Source organism: Geotrypetes seraphini, chromosome 3 (assembly GCF_902459505.1).
Source record: "Geotrypetes seraphini chromosome 3, aGeoSer1.1, whole genome shotgun sequence".
In the NCBI taxonomy this organism is placed as follows: domain Eukaryota; kingdom Metazoa; phylum Chordata; class Amphibia; order Gymnophiona; family Dermophiidae; genus Geotrypetes; species Geotrypetes seraphini.
The window spans coordinates 337,221,763-337,233,861 of record NC_047086.1 but is presented as its reverse complement, the minus strand read 5'-3'; the positions used below and the strand labels follow the sequence as shown (position 1 = coordinate 337,233,861).

Here is a 12,099-nt window from a genome sequence, read left to right as displayed (position 1 = left end):
ATGCAGATAGATTTCATACATATTCATTGGGGAAATCCTGAAAACCCGACTGGATTGCAGCCCTTGAGGACTGACATTTGACCCCCCTGATCTAGGACAAAGTTATCTCTGCCTACCATCTGAGGAAATTGCGTGGCTGCAGTGAAGCTCAGTACACACATTTCATTTATTTACTGTCAACACAACCTTGGGGTTTGGTAGTAGCTTTACCATACTATCCTGGAAGCCCAGACCAAATATATTCCATGTACTATAAAAGGAGGAAGGAAGACCTAATTAAACTAAATCTTATGTTCTCTATAACAGTAGAGCTCGGCATGGTTTTCAAGAAATTAGAAAGGAGAACAGATACAATATAGAATTTAAAACTTTGAAAATAGCCAAGTTTTCAGATGTTTTCAAAATGGTTGGAAAGAGCCCAGATCGTGCAGTTTAATAGGAAAATGATTCCACAGCTCAGTAATTTTGAAAAGTAGAGACTTCCCTAGCTTGCCAATGTAGGTAACGCCTTTCAACGTAGGAAAGGACAGTTTTAATTTTTGAGTAGATCCGGTAATGTTAGATCTTACAGATGTCAGATCTTACAGAATTCCATGACAGGAGAATTAAAGGAGGAAGGATGCCATGCAAGATCTTAAATGTTAAGCAGGCACATTTTAAAATAAACCCTGGAAATTATTGGAAGCCAATGAAGTTTTTGCAGGAGCGGAGAGACATGATCAAATTTACTTTTTGCAAAGATCAGCCTAGCAGCAGTATTCTGGATCAGTTGAAGTCTTTGATAGCTTTTCTTGGTCAAGCTTAAATAGACCGAATTACAATAATCCAGCCTCGAAAGGATGATTGATTGAACAAGGACAGCAAAGTGTTGTTGATGGAAACGGGATCTCACTTTCCTCAACATATGAAGACTAAAAAAAACAACATTTTTTTTACCAGAGAATTAAGATGGTCGTTGAATGAAAATGTTGAATTTATAATGACACCCCAAACTTTACTTGAAGTCAATCTGTAGTGAGAATCCTGAAGGCAAAATAATGGATGAAGGTAGCTGCTTTAATTTTGGGCCAAGCCAAAGTAACTTTTTGTTTTTGGACTCGTTCAGTTTCATTTGTACAGTAAGGGCCCAAGAATGAAGTTTTGTTATACATTATTTTATATTCCCAACAAGGTTAGTGAGATTCAAGTCTATCTCAAGGAGAACAAAGATGTCATCTGCATACATAAATAGTGTTTCGCAGGGGGATAAACAGAAAAGCTTCAAAGTAGTCATGTAGATGTTGAAAAGAATAGGTGATAAAGGTGCTCCCTGTGGGACTCTGCATAAAGGCTTCCAAGAGGATGACATGGTACCATTCATATTAACAATATATGAGCGAGATCGTAAGAATTTTGAAAACCAGTCTAAGACTGGAATTGTATTAGCTCAGAAAGTTGGTAAATCAAAATATCATGGTGAACGACATCGAAGGCCGCCGATAGACTGAATTGTAGCAAAATTGCATACTTATTGCGCACTTGCAATTGCTGAACCTTAGAGATTAATGAGATCAGTAGAGATTTGGTACTGAGATTAGGTCTGAATCCATGTTGTCAAAATAAAAGAATTGGAAATCTCTCTAAAACTGAACAGATATAATGGACTAACATTTTGGTTAGAGGAGGAATATTCGCTATAGGTTTATAGCTAGACGGTGAGGATGGGTCTAAGTCAGCTTTTTTCAATAGTGGGCACAGAACAATGTGACCCATCTTTGCAGAAAAAAGACCTGATGATAAGGCAGAATTAATAACTTTGGTAAGAGATGAAATGGACCGAGTAGGAATTTTCTCATATAGATATGAAGGGAGCACATTTGCAGGATCTTAATTTATGACATAGGTTTGCTACCTGGGCCTCAGATATATACTCAAAGGTTGTCCAGATTCTATCTGCTGGAATTGTGATTGGATTAGTATCACCCGACACCAGAGAATTATAACAAACTAATGATGGCATGGTTAACAAGTGAGGGGAAGGAAGCTGTTGGAGCTAAAATAAAATCCTTAAGAAAATGGAAGAAACAGCATAAGCATAAGGAATGGCAAGTCGTATGCAAAGCACTAATAAGGAAGACAAAGAGAGACCTTGAATAGAAGATTACATTAGGGGCAAAAACACATAGTAAAAACTGTTTTTAGGTATATTCAAAGCAAGAAGCCAGTAAATGAATCAGTTGGACTGCTAGATGACAGAGGGTTAAAAGGGGCACGCAGGGAAGACAAGACTAAGCAGAGATTAAATGAATTAGTCTTTGCCAAGGAAGATGTGGTGGGAGATACCAGTGCCAGAAATGGTATTCAATGCTAATGAGTCAGAGAAATTGAATTAAATCTCTGTAAACCTGGAAGATATAATGGGTCAATTTGACACATATAAGAGTAGCAAATCACCTACACTGGATGATATACATCCCAGAGTACTGATGGAATTGATAAATAAACTTGTAGAGCTATTAGTAATATGTTCATCTATAAAATGATTCATGAGGCATCAAAGATTTCCAGCAGTGGGAAAGAAGAGGCAGTGCTGAGGGAAGACAGCTGGATTCAGATTACAGAACCCTGCAAGATTAGTACTGTGATTCCACCCACCCTTGAACTGAAGAACCGATATGCTGCCCTGGAAGTGGAGGAGATGAGAGCATCCAAGGGAGAGAAAGGACCAAAGTTTGAAATCCCCAAACTTACTGGATCCGTGACCACTAGGAGGCGTAAGGTAGTGGTGGTTGGTGATTCCCTTCTGAGAAGTACAGAAATGTCCATCTGCAGAGCAGACTTGATGTCCCAGGAAATATGCTGTCTGAGTCTGAGCAGAAGTCTTTTGATGATTGTCTGCTTCTGTTTCTTATTTTTTCACTTATTTTGGATCTTCCAAGGATTTACTGCCATATTTCATTCTGCCCAGAGGATCACAGGTTTTTACATTTTCATATTTTGCATCAGCATTTCCAGTTCACAGCTCTGCCCCTTGGCCTTGCAACAGCACCCGCAGTTTTGGCCAAGTGATTGTAGTTCAAGTGGCTTTCCGCCAACAGGGGGCCATGTACACCCTTCCTGGGACAGCGGGTGTATGAAGACATGGTGGGGATGGTATTGTTGGAGAATAACACAGGGACAAATTTATTTCTTTCCCCTCAGGAACTTAATTTCTCCGTACTGTCCCCGCAAGTTTTGTCCCTGTCTCTGCCCTATTCATGTAAGTTCTGCCTTAACCACACAAGCCTTGAACACTAATGATTTTAAAGTGTTTGAGTCTTGTGTAGATGAGGACAGAGCTTGCAGGAATGGGGCAGGGACAGGCAAAGAACTAGCGGGGATGGGACAGGAAAATGAGTTCCCGCGAGGACGGGGAAAAATTTGTCCCTGTGTCATTTTCTAGGTAGTGTCTCTGCTGCAGGCATGGGCAAGTTCAGGAAGAGATGCAGGGCATCCTCCCAGTCTCTGGATTTTCTAGGGCTTCTTTTCGTCTCCAGATGAGATCGTGTGTTTCTTCTCAGGGCAAGTAGACAAAGCCTTCATCAACAGATTAGAATTCTCTTGGATTGTCCAGCTCTCTCTGCCTGGGTTTATCTGCAGGTTCTGCGGCTCGAGCAGCCTCCTTGGAGGTGATCCTCTGGGTCAGAGTGACTATATGCCGTTGACAGGATTACCTCTTCTTTTTATGATCTCCGCTGAGTTTTCCTACCTTTAGAGGCTGCAATTTGAGCTGGTGGCTTCAGGGTGGCTCTCGGCCAGGGCTGGCTTCTTCGGATTTCTGAGTGGATAACTCTTAGCACCGATGCCAACCTGTTGGGTTGTAGGGCCTGCTCCATTCAGGGGTAGTGGACTCCTGGTCCACAACGTTGGTTGACCTTTCGTCTGGAGTTTTGGAAATTTGGATGGCGCTACTTGCTCTTCAGCCCCTTCAGAAAGATCAGCGATGTCAATTTTCCTCACCATGGCAGTGGCATATGTACATCGTGAGGGGACTCACTCTGTGTTTCTCACTCTCTCTGTCTCTCTCACTCTCTCTCTCTCTCTCTGTGTCTCGAAAGATCAGTGACATTCCACTGGGAGAAAGCGCTTATTCTTCCTTTCTCAGTGGCCTATGGGACCGGAGTTTCCAATATTCCGGCAGTCTTCCTCGGCTGACATTTCCTGGTCTCAGGAGCCTTTTCATCTACTATTACAAGAGCCGGGGTTTGCCCCATAGGGTCTTGTTGGCTTCGACAGAGATCTCGAAAGCAAGACACCTTTTTGGTTGACGAACAGCAGGGTAGCTAGGGTCGGATGCATTGGTTTGGCCCTGGCTGGCTCAAGCGTTCCTGTATGATGTTCTCCCCGTGGCCTCAGATAGGTCTGGTCATCCACTGGATAGCGATGCATTCCGGCTTATGGCTTCTAGTGGCTCCAGATTGGCCTCACCACCCATGGTATGCAGTTCTCATACATCTTTAGCAGGGTGAGAAGCTCTGGTTCCCTTTTTCATCATTAATATCTTCCTATTTTCAAAACCGGAACTACAAAGTCAGGTTCAATAATGCCACATCCTCTACCATCACGCAAACTCCCACAGGGTTCCATTCTTTCTCCTCTTCTTTTCAACATCTTTACAAGTCCATTACTTACCATAGCTCAAGCCATAGGTTTTATTGTCTTCATGTACGTAGACGACGTTCAACTGCTTCACTCTGTTCTGCCCACGTATTTATCTAGCAAGGGTATATAGAAGTCACCTCCACCAAAGCTCCAGAGTAATATGATACTTTATTGCATACACATCAAATAATACATCAGATAATACTAAGCAATGCAGATAGACATCAGATAATGGCAAGACAAGAAATAGACACTAAACAATGGCAAGACAAGAAATAGACACTAAACAAAATACTTCACCATGTTTAGCACGCCCCCTTCCAATACTGATCGGGAATCTGTTCGATCAAGGGAAGAGACCCAACCCACTGCTCCAGAGGCTGCAGCAAGATTCAAAGTCCAGTCTGTGACTCTGTCTTTTATAGCATAGAAAGTGCTGAATTTCTTACACACACACAGACACTGCTGTTTCTGCAGTAACAACAGGTGTCTCCCTTATCTCCTAACTTTCACAGATGGAATGTTAACCGCTGCTCGAACCCTCCCTTATCCCTGTAGCTTGAGAGCCCTTCCTCGGCAAGACATGAAACAGTATAAGAGATATGATAAACAACTTGCTCTCATGAAAAGGCTGCCTAATTTTCTTGGCACAGATGTAAGGCGAGGCTTGCAGCTAAAAAGCAAGCAGACATGAAGATTCACACTAGAGAATGACACAGTGACAAAATTCATCACCGTTCCCGTCCCCGTGGATAACCGCGGGAAACCATCTTCATGTCATTCCTTAAGGAGAGAGGGAAGAATCAGAGTATAATTGAGCACAACCACTGACCCTCAAGCTTTGCTTTGAAGAATGCTGGTGTAGAAGGACCGAGGTTGAAATAGACACTAGAAAATGACATGGGATTATTTCCCACGGTTATCTGCGGGGACGGGAACGGTGATGAATTTTGTCACCGTGTCATTCTCTGATTCACACCTAATAGCCAAAGTGACTACTTGCCATGCCCTGGCCAGCCATGGGCATAACACACCTTTTAAACGCAAATGCTCCAGAGGAAATATTAGAAATCAACAATAAACTCAAGAAAATTAGCTCTTGATTCCAACAAAACAAACTCTCATAGAACATTTCTAAATCCAAGGGCGCACTTTTCTCTATTTCTCTTTTTTTTAAATTATAAATCTTTATTGAAAACATTTTTATTACAGAAAAAAAACACACACACAATACATAACAATACAATTATTTTAGGGATATCCAAAATACAATACTTTCACTTTTCCAAAACAAATTTTAATTTTAAATCTCTCCCAGGTCAAAGCAATCTGAGTTAAATAGAGCACTAATTATTAATATTACTATCTTGTAGATTTCGATATTCATTCATTCAGTATTATATTTAACATACCAAGCCTGTAATGATTCCCACCTCTTAGGGAATCGAGTTAATTTATTCCTACAAATAGCTGTCAATTTACTAAGATAAAATGTATGCCATATGCCCTGAATAATCTGAGGCGTAGAAGGGATATTAACAGATGACCATGTTCTTGCTATTTCCCATTTGACAACTCCTGCATATACACCTACAACCTTAAATACATTCTTATCCATTCCCATTGGTTTATATTGCTCCAGAAATAGTTTAGCATCACATACTATAACAGTGTTCAACATTTCAGAGAATAACAGAGCACATTTATTCTGACGGTGGGCCAATCTATTGGCTTTACCACATTTGTGTATGCTGACGATGTGCAATTAATCCATCCCATTGATCTTAACAATATAGAGGAGGTTGTAGCCATAAACCATAAATTAGAAAAAATTAAAACATGGTTAGATTCAAACAAATTGTCTCTTAACATCAATAAATCAAAACTTATGATTTTTCCTTTCAAAGAAGGAATAACTCTTCAGGCTCCCCTGAAATTTGAATCGCTCCCTATTAAAGTTGTCCCTACTTTAAAAGTGTTAGGAGTCACTTTCAACAGTAAATTCTCTTATCACATTAGTACAGTTGTCCAGAAATGTTTCCATCGTCTTAGAATGATACGTTCTCTTGTGAAGTTACTAGAGCCAGCTTCCTTGAATACATTGATCCACTCTAGTAATTTCTTGCATAGATTACTGCAATGCCCTTTATAAAGGCATTACAAAAAAGGAAATTAGACAGGTTCAGATTGTGAAGAACACAGCTATCAAGATTATTAGTGGCACTAAGAAATAAGATCACATTTCACCTCTCCTGTTCAGCGCACATTGGTTACCTGTTGAACATAAAATTAGTTATAAAATCTTACTTTTAACTTTTACAACACGTTTAAATAATCAACCAAAAATTATTGACAAACTTTTAATTCCTTATAGTCCTTCAAAATCTCTTCATTCAATGTCAAAAAACCTTCTTGTCATACCATCATTAAAATTAATCAACACGTTGCGTTCCAATAATTTTGCTGTCACTGCCCCTTCTCTCTGGAACTCACTGCCCAATTATTTGCGCAGTGAATCTATAATAAAACAATTCAAATCAAAATTAACATTTTTGTTCCAGGATGCCTTTGGACAATAACTGTCCTTTTAAGGACGAAAACAAACAAATTTTATCACTTTTTACCCTAACCTATTGTTCTTTCCCCTTTTTGTTGTGCTATTTCTTTCACGATTGTAGTTCTTCCCTTTCTCTCCTACTGTTTGAAGTAAGTCCAAATGTCTTATTATGTGTTTCAATAAGCTATTTTGGTATTGTTTAGTATCCCTAACTTTTAATCTGTTTTTTATGTAATTTTTATATTGTACACCGCTTAGAAACCTGATTAAGCGGTTTAAAATTTTTTTTTATAAACTTGAAACTTGAAAAGGTGACTGTGAAAGCTAGAAGGATGCTAGGGTGCATAGGAAGACGTATGGCCAGTAGGAAAAATAATGCTAGGGTGCATATGAGAAAGGTATAGCCAGTAGGTGCATAGGAAGAGGTATGGCCCTATATAAGTCTCTGGTGAGACCTCATTTAGAATATTGTGTACAATTTTGGAGACTGCACCTTCAAAAGGATATAAAAAGGTGGAGTCGGTCCAGAAGAAGGCTACTAAAATGTTGCATGATTTTTGTCATAAGGAGTATGGGGACAGACTTAAAGATCTCAGTCTGTATACTTTGGAGGAAAGGCAGGGGAGGGGATATATGATAGAGATGTTTAAATACCTGCATGGTGTAAATGCGCATAATTCGAGTCTCTTTCATTTGAAAGGAAGTTCTGGAATGAGAGGGCATAGGATGAAATTAAGAGGTGATAGGATCAGGAGTAATCTGAGGAAATACTTTTTTACAGAAAGGGAAGAAGATGCGTGGAACAGTTTTCCGGAAGAGGTGGTGGAGATAGAGACTATCTGAATTCAAGAAAGCATGGGATAGGCACATGGGTTCTCTTAGAGAGAGGGAATGATAATGGTTACTGTGAATGGGTCAATTGGCCTTTATCTGCCATCATGTTTCTGTCTTACTGTCTTTAAAATGAAGTATTGTACCAGAAGATTGGATGGTGGCCAATGTAACACCAGTTTTTAAAATGGATTTAAGAGGTACCATATTTTTCGCTCCATAAGATGAACTTTTTCCACCCCCAAAAGGGGGTGGTAAAATCGGTGTGTCTTATAGAGTGAATACACCTCTGCACGCCCCCCCCCCCCCCCCCCGGTGTTCTGCTGCTGCTGCTAGTGGCCCCGCCCATCCCCCCACGTTGTACTGCTCCTCGTCGCCACACCCCCCCACCGTCGCCGCAGGAAAGAAAGAGAAGGGCCGGCGGCATGCAATTGGGCCCACAAGTCTTGCCCCAATGTCAACGTCGGGGCAAGACTTGTGGGCCCGATTGCACGCCGTCGGCCCTTCATGGAGTTGCGGCAGATGGCATTAGCATTTGCCGTATCGGCAGCAGGAGTCAGCCTTTGCTGACACGACAGTGGCGTCAGGTGTGCACTGCGGTCCAAGCATGCAGGAGTCACATTTTGGTCAGAGAAGCCGGCTTTTTGGTGTTTTGTGGAGGGATCTTCGGGCTCTTGAGATGGCAGTGCTGTAGTTCCTGCGGTGGGGCCTTGAGGATCGTTCCTGTGGCAATTTCAGAGATGTATGTGTTCAGTGGGGGGGGGGGGGGGTGTAGCTTGGTGTGGGTGTGCTAGTGGAACTGGTGGGGCATGGCCTGGGAGGTGAGCCTCTGGTTATTTGGTGTTGGTAGGTTGGGGTTTACCAAGGTTTGGTGAAGGGTTTTTTTGTGCTCCTTATGGCGCCTGCTAAAAAGTCTGGTTCCAGGGGAGGGAAGGGTGGTGGAGCTCAGAGGGGTCATTCTGCAGTGGTGGCTGTGCCTGTTGGCAGACCAGGGAGGAAGAATTGGCGTGGCAGGATGGAAGGCAGGCTTCGTGGAGTTGCAGCAGCAGTTGGCAAGTGGTGGACTAGGGAGGAGGAATTGGCATGGCAGGGAGGAAGGCAGGTAGTCTTCAGTGTGGGAGGGAGGAAGTCTGGCAGGCTTCGGTGAGGGAGGAAGGACAAAGGCTAGAAGGCAGTGAGAGAGAGGGGGCAAGAACTCAGGACATAAGGCGGAAAGGAGGGAGAGAATAGAAAGACAATTGTTGGGCCTGAGGAAGTAAGGAAGGTAAGAAAGAACTATCTAGTACAACCAGAAATCACCAGACAACAAAGGTAGGATTTCAGTTTAGTGATCAAAATCTTTCTGCTGCAGTATATTTGTCTTTTTTTCTAGGGGGCTGGGTTCATAGGCACAATTTGGTTCAGAATATTTTTTTCTTTGTTTTTCCTCCTCTAAATCTAGGGTGCATTTTATGGAGCAAAAGATATGGTAATCTAGGAGATTATAGACTTAGCCTGACTTTTGTCCTTTTGCTAGGCAAAATAATAGAAACTATTGTAAAGAACAAAATACTTGGATTAATGAGACAAAACCAATATGGTTTTAGTTGAGGGAAATCTTGCCTTACCAATCTATTATATTTCTTTAAAGGGGTGAATAAACTTGTGGATAAAGGTGAGCCAGTTGATATTATATACAGGGGAACCTCGGTTTGCAAGTAACCCGGTTTGCAAGTGTTTTGCAAGATGAGCAAAACACTCAGCAAACTTTTGACTCGCAAACCGAGCACTGCCCCGATAAACGAGCACTTACTCGATAAACGAGCACTTACAGTCCAGGAAGTGCCGCTTCGGGGAATTCCTCTTCCATCTTCCGGCCAGCCTTCCACATTGGGTGCCTTCCGCAGGTTGGAGGACCTCTGTCTGGGCCTGTGCGGCCGGGTGATGTTCCCCCGCGCGTTCCGTGTGACGCACACAGGGTCAATCATTGGCGTCGTGCGGGTGGGGCAGCGCTCGGCTGCGTGGGCTCGGGTGGGGGCTCTCCAGCATGCAAGGGGCATCCGACATGGAGGGCTGGCCGGCGGATGGAGGAGGCATCCCTCTGAAGCGGCACTGCAGGTTCTTTGGCGGCTGGCACATTAAAGGCATCCCCCCCGAAGCGGCACTGTGGGGTTGTTCTTCATGACGGACGGAGGAGGCGGACAAGGAGGCGGATGGAGGAGACGGCGCTGCAGCACCCGGCCCCGACAGGTACATATCCCGGGTTCTGGAACCAATCATTGCTGTTGCCACTATTGTCTATGGGGAACTTTGCTTTATGAGCATTTTGGATTACGAGCATGCTCCTGGAACGGATTATGCTCGAAATCCAAGGTACCACTGTATTTGGATTTTCAAAAGGCATTTTACAAAGTACCTCATGAAAAACTCCTGAGGAAATTAGAAAGTCATGAGATAAGAGGCAATGTCATATTGTGGATTAAGAACTGGTTAAAAGATATAGAAAACAAGAGAGTAAGGTTAAATGGGTATTCTGAATGAAGAAGGGTAATTAGTGGGAATCACCAGGGATCTGTATTAGGACTGCTGCTTTTAACATGTTTATCAATGATCTAGAGATGGTTATAATTAGTGAGATAATTAAATTTACTGATGACTCAAAAGTGGTTAAATTGCTAGAGGACCCTGTAAAACTGGCCATCAAAATGACAGATGACATTTAATGTGTGCAAGTGCAAAGTAATGCAGGTTGGAAAAGAGGAATCTAAATTTATAGATATGTAATAGAAGTTTCTACATTAGGAGTCGCTACCCAGAAAAAGGATCTAGGTGTTGTTGTTATGTTCAATCTAAAGAATGACATGGTGACAAATTTGTCCCTTTCCCCATAGGTTGTCCCCATCCCTGCATGCAGTCTGCATCTCCATTCTATCCTCGTTAACTCTATCCTCATTTGCAGAAGCCTTGAACACTTAGATTTTATATTTAAATCTGTTTATCTATAATAATAAAAAGCTAAGTGCGCATGCGCACTCGCGCCGCGTGTTCCCTGATCCCTTTTCTGTCGGGATGTGCTGGGAAGAATGCGCATGCGCGCTTACTACCTACGTCACACATGACAACTCAGCTGGGGCAGTCAGGGCCTCCCCCGCCACGCCCAACCCGCTCATACAACTCCCGCAAAGGGGGGGGAGGGAGGGCTACTTCCCTCTCTCTCCGTTTGCCGTTGAGATCGTCCGCGACAGGCCCCGCAGCCTCCCTCCTCTGAACGTTGTTTTCCCCGATTATCCAGCATCCAGCCCTACCCCCCTCCGCCACCACTTCCTGTTTCCGGCGAGGCAGGCCGCGTCAGAGGGGACGGGGTATCGAAGCGCGAGCGAGCTGCGGAAGTGGTGGTGGTGGTGGTGGGCGGCCTCAGGTATGAGTTTGACATTAGGATGATGGGGTGGGGAGCCTGAGAGCGAGCGTGCGCGCACAGGGAGGAGACGGGGAGAGACGCGCTGGACTGGCAGGGGGTTAGAGAAGCGGAAGAGGAGAGACCGGTCTCCGAATGCGTGTGAAGAGAGGGGGGCTCTTGGAGTCTGAGGCCAGCGGAAGATGTGTGACACTCCCACCTGTGCTTCCCTCCCCCTTCTCCCCTGCAGAACAACTTCCGAGGGAAAACACAGTGCGACTCATTGAGTTCAGTAGATTTAACCTGCTGGACTTGGCTGATGCAGCATAAACACCAACCTTACCTTCTCCTCAAATTGACAGGGCTCATTCACTACCCAAATACCTCCCTTCACACTCATCCAGTATGCTTCCGACCCTGACTCCTCCCCTCCTCCCACTACACATTTATTACTCGCCAATGTCTTAGCAAACTCACTAATCATTCCTTACTGCCTCTCCCACTAATTAATGTTCCCACTAACCCAATTCCGTTCCTCTCTCCATCTGATTCACACTCTCCCAATCCCTCCATCCACACTTATTTTCCAACCACTATTCCTGATTAGACACTCTCTCACAGTCTGACCCAGATTCTCTACTGCCCTGGCTCCATGTGACACACACACTTCAAAACTGTTTCCCATCCTCGACTGCTGTGACATTCACTCAATTGCTCT

At 43.4% G+C, this 12,099-nt stretch overlaps 1 protein-coding gene across 5 annotated transcripts in view; it reads left to right on the top strand.

Annotated features, from left to right (window-relative positions):
- XPO1 (exportin 1) overlaps positions 1 to 12,099 on the top strand; it is a 555,220-nt gene that overhangs the window by 217,374 nt on the left and 325,747 nt on the right. The window lies entirely within an intron of this gene.